This window comes from Saccopteryx leptura, chromosome X (genome assembly GCF_036850995.1).
Source record: "Saccopteryx leptura isolate mSacLep1 chromosome X, mSacLep1_pri_phased_curated, whole genome shotgun sequence".
NCBI lineage: Eukaryota > Metazoa > Chordata > Mammalia > Chiroptera > Emballonuridae > Saccopteryx > Saccopteryx leptura.
Window position 1 is genome coordinate 28095981 of NC_089516.1, and position 12154 is coordinate 28108134.

Genomic DNA, 12154 nt, shown 5'->3' on the forward strand with positions numbered 1-12154 from the left:
CTGGCTTGGTTTCCATGTTAGTTATAGAATATTCCAAAGTGAAACCGTTATGCATATTTCTATCAAGGTGTGTATCTTCAATTTCAACGTTTGAAGATGTAGGACCTCTGCTTTCAGAGTGTTAAAGTGATATATGTCACGAGATACATTACAGGCTCTGAGCAGGACTGTAGGGGAATTGGTTTTCTACTAACTGGCTCAGTAGTGCCTGGAAGGTCACCTCAAGCTCTGGAAGGCAGATTAGTCTATTGCAGATGGAATGTTTTAGGACAGTCTGACTGTAAATCATGCTATTTTGAAGGCAAAGTTGTAATTCTTCTGGGCCATTGTAGAGCAGCACTATAATTCCTACTGATTTGGGTGGAAGGGAGTTGTGTTACCCATATTGAAGCCACCCCTGCTTTCCCCTAAAGTGTACAGAGGCACTAATGCTGAGCTAGTCAGAGCAGAGCATAGGGAGGTGTCTTCCCAGTTACTTTTACTGTGCTCACATACAAATGACACTCGACATTGGTGAAACTCATTACAATTGTGTTCATATCCCCTGCCCACTTCATATCCCCCGCCCACTTACTCCACTGTGTTCATGGGGAAGGGCTTCTCCCTGCTGCTTGTTTTCATATTTAGCCTGGTTAGTCCATTGCACAAATGTAGTGAGGTTTCTCCTAATTGCCCTGTTCAAATACACTTCCAGTTACTCTAGGGCTCTGATGTGGTAGGGCTCCTACTTCGTGTTTTCACATCCTTTCCTGTTTCACCTGGCTCTGATGGTCCATGCTCCTGTATTCACATCCTTGGTACGGTTCCGCCACTGCATGGATGACTACAGCTCCTTCCTCTTTGCCCTGGGCATACCATGTCTGATGACACAGAGGCAGTGATAGTATGGGTATGCTCATCTCTGCCCTGGCTTTGTCCTCTGGCCAAGCACAGTGATGGCGGAGGACCTTCCTTTTTGTTCTGATCGTACTTCCTTTTCACTCACAACTGTATTGATGTGGGGATGCTCTTCCTCAGAGCTTTCTTTTCCTTTCCCACTCAGAGATCACCCTGATGGTGTCAGGTTGTACTTCTTGACCTGTTCATGTTTCAGACTCAGTTACATACCCACTCTTCACATACCCACTGAACTCCTGAAGTAGGACTCCTCATCTTTGTCTTTCTCGCCTTCGAGAGTGTCACTTGTACGTGGACAGATCAGGCATCCCCCCTTTTCTCCTGTTGACATTTCTAGTCCAGTTTTGCGACTGTACCAAAGGTATGGGGAGCTTCCTTTCTCCAAGCACATCTCTGTCCTCATAGATGGAACCTCATTCCCTCTGTCTTGTTCATGTCCTCCATTCACTTATGATATTATACAAATTATGTTTCAGGGATTCTGTTCTTTGCAGAGATAATATCCTATGGCCAGGTCCACCAGTGACACCAGCACACTTTGTCCCATTTGAGTGCTCTGCTCAATGGCATCACTGCATGTTTGCTGTCCTCCTTTTTGCCATGTTCACATCACTTACCCTTTCCTGCACTTCACTTCTTGGATGGGTTGTCCTCTTTGTCATGGTTACATTTCATCTCCAACCACATTATCTTTCTCTTCTTCTCATCTGCCACTACTGAAACCATGTAGCTAATAATGTGAGGGGCCTTCTCTTTGGCTGTTGGCAGCTTTAATTTTTTTTTATTTTTTAATTTATTGTGTTCACATAGTTTCAAGTGTACCACTCAATATAACACTCCCTGCATCCCTCATCATACTCCCTATGTTCCCATGTAAAGTTTCTTTCTACCCCCATTTCTCCTCTTTCTCCCCCACTATTTCACTCCCCCTCTTTGCTAACACTAGCTGTACTGATGGTCAGAGCCTATTTCTCTTTGTATTTTCTCTTTCTTTGTCCACTAACACCACTGTAATGATATGATATGGCTTCTCCTCTCTGCTCTATTTCAATTTCCTGTTCAGTTACACTACTGATCTGATTGATGGCAAGGGTTTCCCATCTTTGCCACTTTTTTATCCCCTTTGTCTTTCCCTCCAGGACTGACTGTTCAGAAATACTACTTCGTGCTGTTCACTAACCAACCCAGGGCACTGAGTTACTGAGGATGCAGGGCTCTCGCTCAACACCCCCATTCCTTCTCTGTCCAGTTATTCAACTGCGCCAAGAGGAAAGGCCCGTTTTTATTTGCTATGTCAGCATCCCCTGACTGCTTATTCTCCTGGACTGACTGCTCTAGTATTGTACTCTGCCTCATTCTCTAAACCAGCCCAGAACACTCACTGCACTAAAGGTGCATGGTGGCACCACAATGACAACTAGACCTTCTCTATCCAGATACACTGCTACACTGATGAGGTTGGCTGCCCTTCCTTACCTTGTTCACTTTGTCTTGTTCATTTACATGATACACTGATGGTGTCAGATCTTTTTCTGTACTTTGTTCATGTTCCCATCCAAGTTACCCTGCTTACTGGTATCTTAGAGTTGCTCCCTTTTGTACTGTTCACTTCCTCTGCCCAGTGATACACTTGCACTACTTATTGGGTCCCCTATATTTGCTCTGTTCCCATTCTATGCCTGATACTTTACTTCACTGATGGTGTATGACTTGCCCTTTGGTTTTTTTTTTTGGTCTGGTCACTCCACTCTGCAGACATATTGGTGCTCTTCTTCCTTGTCCCATTCACATACCCTATCCCCTTACCTTTTCACTGATTGAATATGGCTCTTTCTGTAATTGATGATCACATCCTCTGACCCACACCACTGCATGAACGTGCGTGATACCTCTTTTACACATTCTCATGTCCTGTCCAATTACAATATTGCCACAATGGGGTGGAGCTCTACTTTCATGATCACATCACTTACCCAGTTACATCAGTGCAGCACTGCTAAAGGGGAGTTTTGTCTAAAATTTGTTCTTCTTTCCTTCATTTACATCCTTTGTCCCATCATACCACTGCATTAATGATACAGGGCTCCTAATTTTACATTGTTTAAACTGCCTGTGTTCCTGTACCACTTCACCATTGATGTGGGTTTCTTATCTTGGCTCTGTTTACACTGGGAAGGTAAGGCTTAGATGGTGGCAGTTTTAAAAACTTATATTTTTATACTTTTTATAATATAAAACACACTCTAGTATTTATGTTATTATAATGCAATATAGAGAAAAAAATTAAATACTTTCCTGATAGAGATAAACCTTAGCAATATAGTCTATAATTTGTCTAGCAGTGTTTCTCCATACACGGGTGGAAATGTTACAAATCTCACACTGGAGACAGCAAGAGATTTTTATTCTTCTTGATAAAGATTGTAGTTTTATTTCAATTGCAATACTTTTCATTTTCACACTAGTTTTTTTTTTTTTTGCACATATTTTATTCTCCTTTTATTTCTGGCTAATTTGATTACAAATTGTTGTGGTATTTTATGACAATTATTCATTTATCTCTCTTTTTGGGCATCTCAGATGCACATGGCTCAAATTCCTTGTCAGGCTGTCCCAAGAATTATTTTCATTGGGATTTTCATTATATTCTGAGTGTTTTGCTCATACATAGTATTAGATTTTATCATGTAACTTTGGATTTTAGTTATCAGACTAATTTTTGAATGGATTTTATTAATTTACTTTGTTTTCTGTCTTATTTTCTTTCTTATGCCCTGTGGGAGGCAGAATTACAATGAATGGCTACTATAGTGGATTTTATAGTGATTTAAAAAATATATATAGCTGGAAATGACATCAGAGTAATAGTGGTATGAGAGATGCTCTTGATGTCTTCCCTTGAAAACAAATTGAACAGCTATAATGCAGCAAAGAAACCCCAGCTGGGCTCACAGGCTTGCCTGAAAGATCCACACACTGAATAGATTAAAGGCAAGAAGGCTTAAGAAGGGGGGAATAAGATAATATATACTCGTGGTCAACGTGGTCAACTCCAGAATAAAGAGAGGCCCAGACAGTCTGGGTTTTCATATACTGGAGCTCCAGAGAGAATGGGAGCTTGGATTCTCTGGGTTTGTGTCTGCTTGGAATACAGATGAGAAGGAAGCTTGGACTGTAAGGTTTTTGTCTGCAAGGACTAAAAAGAAGAAAAAGTCTCAGACTGTATGGGTTTTTGTTGCCAGGGTGCTGAGAAGGGAGAAGCCTGGAATGACTGGGTAGTCTTCTGTCAGGAAGAGCAGTGAGATTGAGGAACAAAGGGAAGATACTAATCCAAAGTGGCAGCAGAGTGAGGGGTCTGATCCAGTGTGCCTGCAGTCTGCTGGCAGCCTGCACACTGTGCAAAGACAAAGAAAACCAAAGTGTGGACACCAAACCTCCCAGATCTCACTTCCCTTGCCTCACAGGGTATGGAAAGTGGCAGAGTTATACCCTATAGCTAGCTCTGAAGAGCCACTCTCTTTCTTGAGGAACAGAGGTGCTCTGTGTCTGGTCCCCTGGTCTGTTGATAGGTGGGGAGGAGTATCTGGAGGCTTGGGATCACCATTTCTAACATGCTAAAGTCATTAAAACAAACCTCAAACATTATCATGGCTGTATCCCCATCTACATCATTCTGAAAGCAAATGCTAAGTGGAAGTAAGCCCAAGAATTTCACAGAGCTAAAATTTGTAAAACAGCATTAGCTACTCGAAGAAAACAAGAAAATCTCTCAAAACTGAAAATGTTTCTATTCTTTTGAATTTTATTTTCTCTAATTTTTATATTCTTTATTCCTATTTTTTGTGAGTGCCTTGTTTTTGATATTTTTTTGTTTTTGTTCTTTGTTTTTTGTGGTTTTTATTTTATACTTTTCATTATTTTAAAATGCTTTCTATTTTTATTTTATCTTTATTTTTATTATTCATATTTTAGTTGTTTCTTAGCTTTCTGAACAATACCACTCTCAAATTCCATGAAGAAAGAAGAAATAAAATACCATGGATGCACAAGAGAGAGAGGTAGTTTAGAAATAATATGAAAAATCTCCAGAAAGCAATCTCAATCACATGAAATATTGGAGTTAATCAATAGAGAATTCAAAATTGAAGTTCTGAAAATACTCAACGAAGTGCAAGAAAGCACTGATAGGCTATTTAATAAACTAAAAAAAAAAAGAACAAAATGAGTACTTCACCAAGAGGGTTGAAAATTTTAAAAAGAATCAAACAGAGATGAAGAACTCAATATAAAATTTGAAAAACAAAGTAGCAAGATTAGCTAATAGAACAGGACAGATAGAGGAGAAAATCAGTGACATCAAAGACAGGCAACTATAGATGTTAGAGACTGAAGAAGAGAGAGATCACAATTTTTTTAAAAAACTGAGAAAGATCTACAAGAATTGTCTGACTCCATCAGAAAAATCAGTATAAGAATTATATGTATATCAGAATAAGAAGAGAGAGAAAGGAATGGAGAAACTATTCAAACAAATAATGGATGAGAACATCCCAAGCCTATGGAGAGAGTTAGATCCTCAAATCCAAGATGCAGAGTGATGATTTACTTCGACCCAAATAGATCTTCTTTAGGCCCATCATAGTAAAAATGTCAAAAATCAATGACAAAGAAAGAATCCTCAAGGCAGTTAGGGAAAAGAAGAACATATATATAAAAAAGGACCAGTACATTATCAACAGATTCCTCAACCCAAACTATATAAACCAAAAAGAGAGTGGACCCAAACATTCAAAGTACTAAAAGGAAGCAATTACCAGCCAAGAATACCATATCTATCAAAATTATTCTTCAAATATGAAAGAGAAATGAAAACTTCTCTAGACAAACAGAAGCTGAGGGAATTTATCACCAGAAAACTTCCACTACAGGAAATATGGAAGAGAGTTATTCTATCAAATACAAAGAACAAAACAAGGCAAAACTAAAGTAAAAGCTCCAACAAGGTTACAATGAAAACAATGAAAATCTGTGACAACAATAACATAAACAGGGAGAGGATAAAGATTAGCAATGGCAAAGGAGGAGGGAATGCAGAAACACTCATAATACAAAGGACTTTTGTATATATGAACATTTTCTCTTAATAGTTTAATAGTAATCATACAAGAAAAATACACAACTGAAACACAAAGCTTAAAAACAGAAGAAACAAGGGGAAAATATGGAATACTACCAAATAAAAACAACTGATTGAAACAGAGAAGAGAAGAATCAAAGAAGACACAAAGTTACCAGAAAGCAAAATATAAAATGGCTAAAAGAAATCCTCAAGCATCAATAATTATCCTAAATGTAAATGGAGTGAACTCACCAATAAGAAAGCACAGAGTAGCAGATTGGATTAAAAAAAAAAACAAGACAGAACCATATGCTGCCTTCAAGAGATATATCTAAGCTGCAAGAACAAAAGTAGACTCAATGTGAAAGGTTGGGAAAACAATTTTCCAAGCAAACAATACTCAAAGAAAAGCAGATGTAACCATACTAATATCTGAGAATACTAACTTCAAAACAACAAGAGTAACAAGATACAAAGATGAACATTGCATAATGATAAAGGTGATATTTTATCAAGAAGACATAACACTTCTTAATATATATGACATCTACTAACTGATCTAAAAATAGAAATAGACAAAAACAGTCATACTTGGAGATCTTAACACACCATTGATGACTTTAGATAGTTCATTCAAACAGAAAATCTATAAAAAAAAATAGGCTTTTAAACAACACACTAGACAAAATGGCCATAATAGTTGCTCACAGAACATTTCATCCCAGAATATAAGATTATACAAGATTTTTCCAGTGTGCATAGAACAGTCTTGAGAATAGACCATATGTTGGGCCACAAAACTAACCTCAACAACTTCAAGAAGATTAAAACTATCCCAAGCATATTCTCTGACCATAAGGATTTGAAATTTGAATTCAACTGAAAAAAAGAAGTAAAGAAATTCACAAAAATATGGAAATTAAATAACATACTTCTAAAAAGTGACTGAGTCTAAGAAGAAATAAAAGTAGAGATCAAAAGATATATACAGACATATGAGAATGACAACACGACATATCATAATTTCGGGATGCAGTGAAAGCAGTGATCTAGGGAAGTTTATATCATTACAGATTTATCTCAAAAAGCAAGAGAAATCCCAAGTAAACAACTTAATACAACATCTAAAAGAACTAGAAAAAGAAGAACAAATGCCACTCAAATTTAGTAGAAGAAAGGAAATACTAAAAAATTAGAGCAAAACTAAATGAAACAAAGAACAAAAATTTATAGAAAATATTAATACAACAAAGAGCAAGTTCTTTGAAAATATCAACAAAATTGACAAATGTCTGGCTAGATTCACTAAGCATAAAAGTGAAAGGACTCATATACACAAAATCCAAAATAAAAGAGAAGAAATGATCATAGATATAATAGATATACCAAGGATCATACTAGAATACTATGAAAGATTATATGCCACCAAATTAAACAATCTAAAAGAAATGGATAAGTTTCTAGAATGATACAATCTTCCTAGGCCAAATCTCGAAGTAGCGAAAAACTTAAATAGATCAATAATCAAGGAGGAAATAAACAAATAACTGTTAAAAACCTTCCCCAAAATAAAAAGCCAGGACCATATGGATACACTAGTGATTTTTACCAAACATTCAAAGACTTGGTACCTATCCTTCTCAAAGTTTTCCAAAAAATAGAAGAAGCAGCAATACTCTCTAACACAATTTTATGAGACCAACATAACACTGATTTAAAAATCTGGCAAAGACAACACACACACACACACACACACACACACACACACACACACACACAAAACTACAGACCAATATCTTCAATGAATACAGATGCAAATATCCTAAACAAAATAGTAGAAAATTGAATACAAGAACACATTAAAAAATACAGCACCACAATCAAGAGAGATTCATTCCAGGAGCATAAAGATGATTCAACATATGTAAATCAATCAGTTTAATACATCACATCAACAAAACAAAGGACAGAATAAAGAAAGATGGCAAGGCGAACATTCCAACTGCCACCTCCCAGGACCAAATTGGAATACAACTTAATTTAAGAACAATCATCCTGAAAAACCAACTTTGGACTAAACTATGAGGACTCTTTAAAAAAGGATCTCCAAAGAAGCCACACCGAGACTGGTAGGAAGGGTGGAGATGTGGAAAGGGCTGCCCCACTCCCAGGAGTGAGCGGTGGCCTGGAGGGACTCTCATGGCGGGTTGGGTTGCCCTGAGACATGTGGATTCTCAACCTCAGGCCTGGAGCCCCAGCCTATAGCTACAGAGCCAAGAAGAGGTGCTCAGACAGCATTTAACTGTGAAAAGAGCCATGCTTATGTCTGCAAGAAAGAGACATTGCTCTCGGATGCAGATATTGTTTTAAAGGGTCCGTGCAGAAAACCTCATTCATAGCCACTTACCAGGGGCTCTAGCAAGGGAGAGCTGAGAGCACTAGAGTTGCAGGAGGAGAATGTAAACTTGGAGGCTCAAGGAGAGACACTGGGGGTATGGGAATAGGAACCCTTGTGCTGAGTCATTCTCCAGTACTGCAGTCACCACCTTTCTTAATGCCCCTGAGTGGCATCAGCCCGGGGAAAAGCAGCTGCTCCGTCCTAGGGAGTCTCTCATACCCCAGTCATAGAGATGGATCATTCTGAGAGGCCAGGAAGCATGGGGCATGTCAGTGACTCAATTTTCTGGTGTTGAGACCGGAGCACGCCACCACACACTCTCCTGAGTCTAATACTGGTGCTTCCAGCTCACAAGAGACTGATTTGAAACTGTGGATGGGCAGACCACACCTCTGGGTTTCAGAGGCCATGCCCACCAGACTCTTGTGGCCTCACCCTACAGAGGTCTGTGAAAAAAGTCAGGACAGACTGACACTTGGGGTTAAGGGGTGGAGCCACACCCACCACCCTTCCTAAATGCTGAATTGCCACAGGCTCTAGACTCCAGCAGAGGTCTTTTTCAGCAGCTGAGCCCAACAAGCAGCCAGCAGATAGGCTGCAGGATGTGAAACTCAGGGCAACTTGGCCATTTGAGCAGACCAGAGTGATCCAGAATGGGTAAAAGGCAACCTACAAGTGAAGCTTGGTATTTCCATGTACACCTGGGCCCAGCAGAGGTAGCCACAAACTCTGAATTGCTTGTTGCTCCAAGAAGTGGCTGAGGGCCAGTCACAGGCAGTGTTTCTAACTGGTCTGTGCTGGGTTCCTGCTCGAAAGGCCCAGGGCTAGCACATCCAGGGGCCAGCTGCAGAAAACATTGGCTCAGGACCTAACAATCCTTGCTAGAGTGGTATCCTAACAAAAATCTTCTCATACCCAGCCCCGCTGAGATGAGTTCCACTCTCTTTTATCAGCACTGGCACAGTGGCTCATGTGCATTGGATAAGGTACAGCTTCACAGTCAGTTGGCCTGGGTGCTGGATATTCTGTCCTGCTAGGCTAGATTCCACAGAGGAAAAGGGAGAGAGGTGTGGAGCATGGACATTTAAAGTGTAGGTCCCTGTGAGTTTATTGTTGGATCTGGTTGAGGGGCTTAGCCACTTTTGGGAGGTGCAAAGTCAGCCCCAGGAGAGGACTCCCTCAGTCTTCCTCCCTGAGACTGGGGTCTCAACAGCTAAAATAACTTCTGCAGAAGGGACTGTTGGCCGCATTCAGTCTGAACCTGCTGCTCACCTTGTTGCAGAGAAATAAAATTTGAGTATCCAGCAGTGGCTGAGGAATCAAGCTCTGAATTAGGGGCCACATTTCCAGTACTGAGATCCCAACCAAGAGACTCCTAAAGTAAGGGGTCCCACAAACATTGTATTCACAATCTCAGCTGCTCTAACCCACCAAGCATGCAACCTGTAGAAGGATTGGTTGGGTGAGGCCAATCTGAGCCCACACTTACTACAGAGGACTCTGTGGGAAGACCAGGCAGCTACAAGAGGGGAAGTAGCAAGTGAAAAGTGGAGACAAATCTTACAGAGCTTGTGGCTTTTATGGAGCTATGGTCATCTCTAAACAGGAGGAAGCTGATCCTTACACAAAGGTTGGCCTCCCCTTTTTTTTTGTGCAACAGGACTAGGTAGTGAGGTTTTCTTCTTTTGCATGTGGCTTTCCAATTTTCCCAGCACCATTTATTGAAGAAGCTTTCTTTTCTCCAGTATATGTTTTTAACTATTTTGTTGAAGATTTGTCCATATATGTACTGTTCTATTTCTGGAATCTCAATTCTGTTCCATTGGTTTGTATGTCTTTTTTCCTACCAATATCATGATGCTTTGATGATCATGGCTCTGTAATAAATTTCAAATTAGGCAATGTGATACCTCCATTTTATTGAATGTTTTTAACATAAATAGATGTTGAATCTTATCAAATACCTTTTCTGAATCTATTGAAAGGATTATATGATTTTTGTCCTTTGTTTTGTTTTTGTCATTGTTGTTTGGCCCACACAATACTATTTATTTATTCATTCATTTATTTTTATTTTTATTAATTTTTAATTTATTGTGTTTACATGGATACAAGTGTCCCACTGAATATAACTCCCTCACCCTCCACTCCTGTGTCCTTTTTGTACCCCCTTTGCCCCCTCCCCCTATCTCCCTCCTCCCTTCCCTCTAGGATTCTCTGTGTTATGTATATATACTTTCACTAATCCCTTTACCTTCTCTGATCTCATCCCCTCATCCCCCTTCCATCTGACTGCTGTCCCTCTGGTCCCTGTGACCCTGCCTCTGCCTCTATTCTGTTTCTCAGGTCACCTTCTCCATTAGAATCCAATTATATATGAGATTATATGATATTTTTCTTTCTCTGTTTGGCTTATTTCATTTAGCATAATAATTTTCAGGTCCATCAATGTTACAAAAGGTAAGATTTCCTTCTTTTTCACCTCTGTGTAATATTCTATTGTGTACCACAGCTTTTTAATCCACTTGTTCACTGAGAGACACTTGGGCTGTTTCCAAATCTTTGCTATTGTAAACAATACTTCAATAAACATAGGGGTACATATCTCCTCTTGAGTCAGTAAATTGGTATTCTTAGAATATATTCTTAAAACTGGGATAGCTGGGTCACAAAAACAGTTTCATTTTTATTTTTTTAATTCATTTTAGAGAGGAGAGAGAGAGAAAGGGGGGGAGGAGCAGGAAGCATCAACTCCCATATGTGCCTTGACCAGACAAGTGCAGGTTTTGCACCAGTGACCTCAGCATTCCAGGTCTATGCTTTATCCACTGTGCCACCACAGGTCAGGCCCATTTTTATTTTTTTGAAGAAAGCCCATACAGTTTTCCACAGTAGTTGCACAAGTCAGCATTTCTACCAGCAGTGCAGGAGGGTTCCCTTTTCTCCACACCCTTGCCAGCACTTGTTGTGTGTTGTTTTGTTAATGGGCCCTGTGAATGTTGTAAAATAGCACTCCTGTGATTGTGGGAGATTATCCAGTTGGGGCTACTCTAACCACATGAGCCCTGAAAAGCAGCAGTGGAAGTTGTGGCAGAGAAGGATGACAAGAGAATAATTCAAAGCAATTTGAATCATGAGAAGGAATTTGATACATAATTCCTAGCTTTGAAAATGGAGAGGTCCATGAGCCAAGTAATGCATGTGGCTTCTAGAATTTGAAAATGACTCCCAGCGGACATTCACAATGACAAGGGGACTTTAGTGTTAAAATCACACAGAAGCTAATTTCTCCAAATCCTGAATGCACCCAGATACTCCTGATATGATCGAATCCTAGCTGACACTTTAATTTTGGACTTATGGGACCTTAAATGAGAACACTGTTGCTCATGCTCTATCGTTTGATCTACATAACTGTGAACTAATAAGTAGATGTTGTTTTAACCTGTTAAACTTCTGGTAATTTGTTACGCCAGCAGTGGAGAGTAAATACACCCTCTCTGTGTGATCTTTTTTTCTTATTTAGAGATTTTTCAGTTGCTTCTACCTGGTCCACAGTGAAACACCTGCTTTCACCCCCTCCAACACAAAATTGTATATGGTCATCTCAGGTTTCCAGACCCACCATGATCTTGGGGATATTATAAATCTTATCAATTAATTTCAGAAAAAAGAGATGAAATCTTCCTTCTTTTTCATCAGGAAAATCTAATCAGTAGCCAAAAATGTCCTGCCATTTC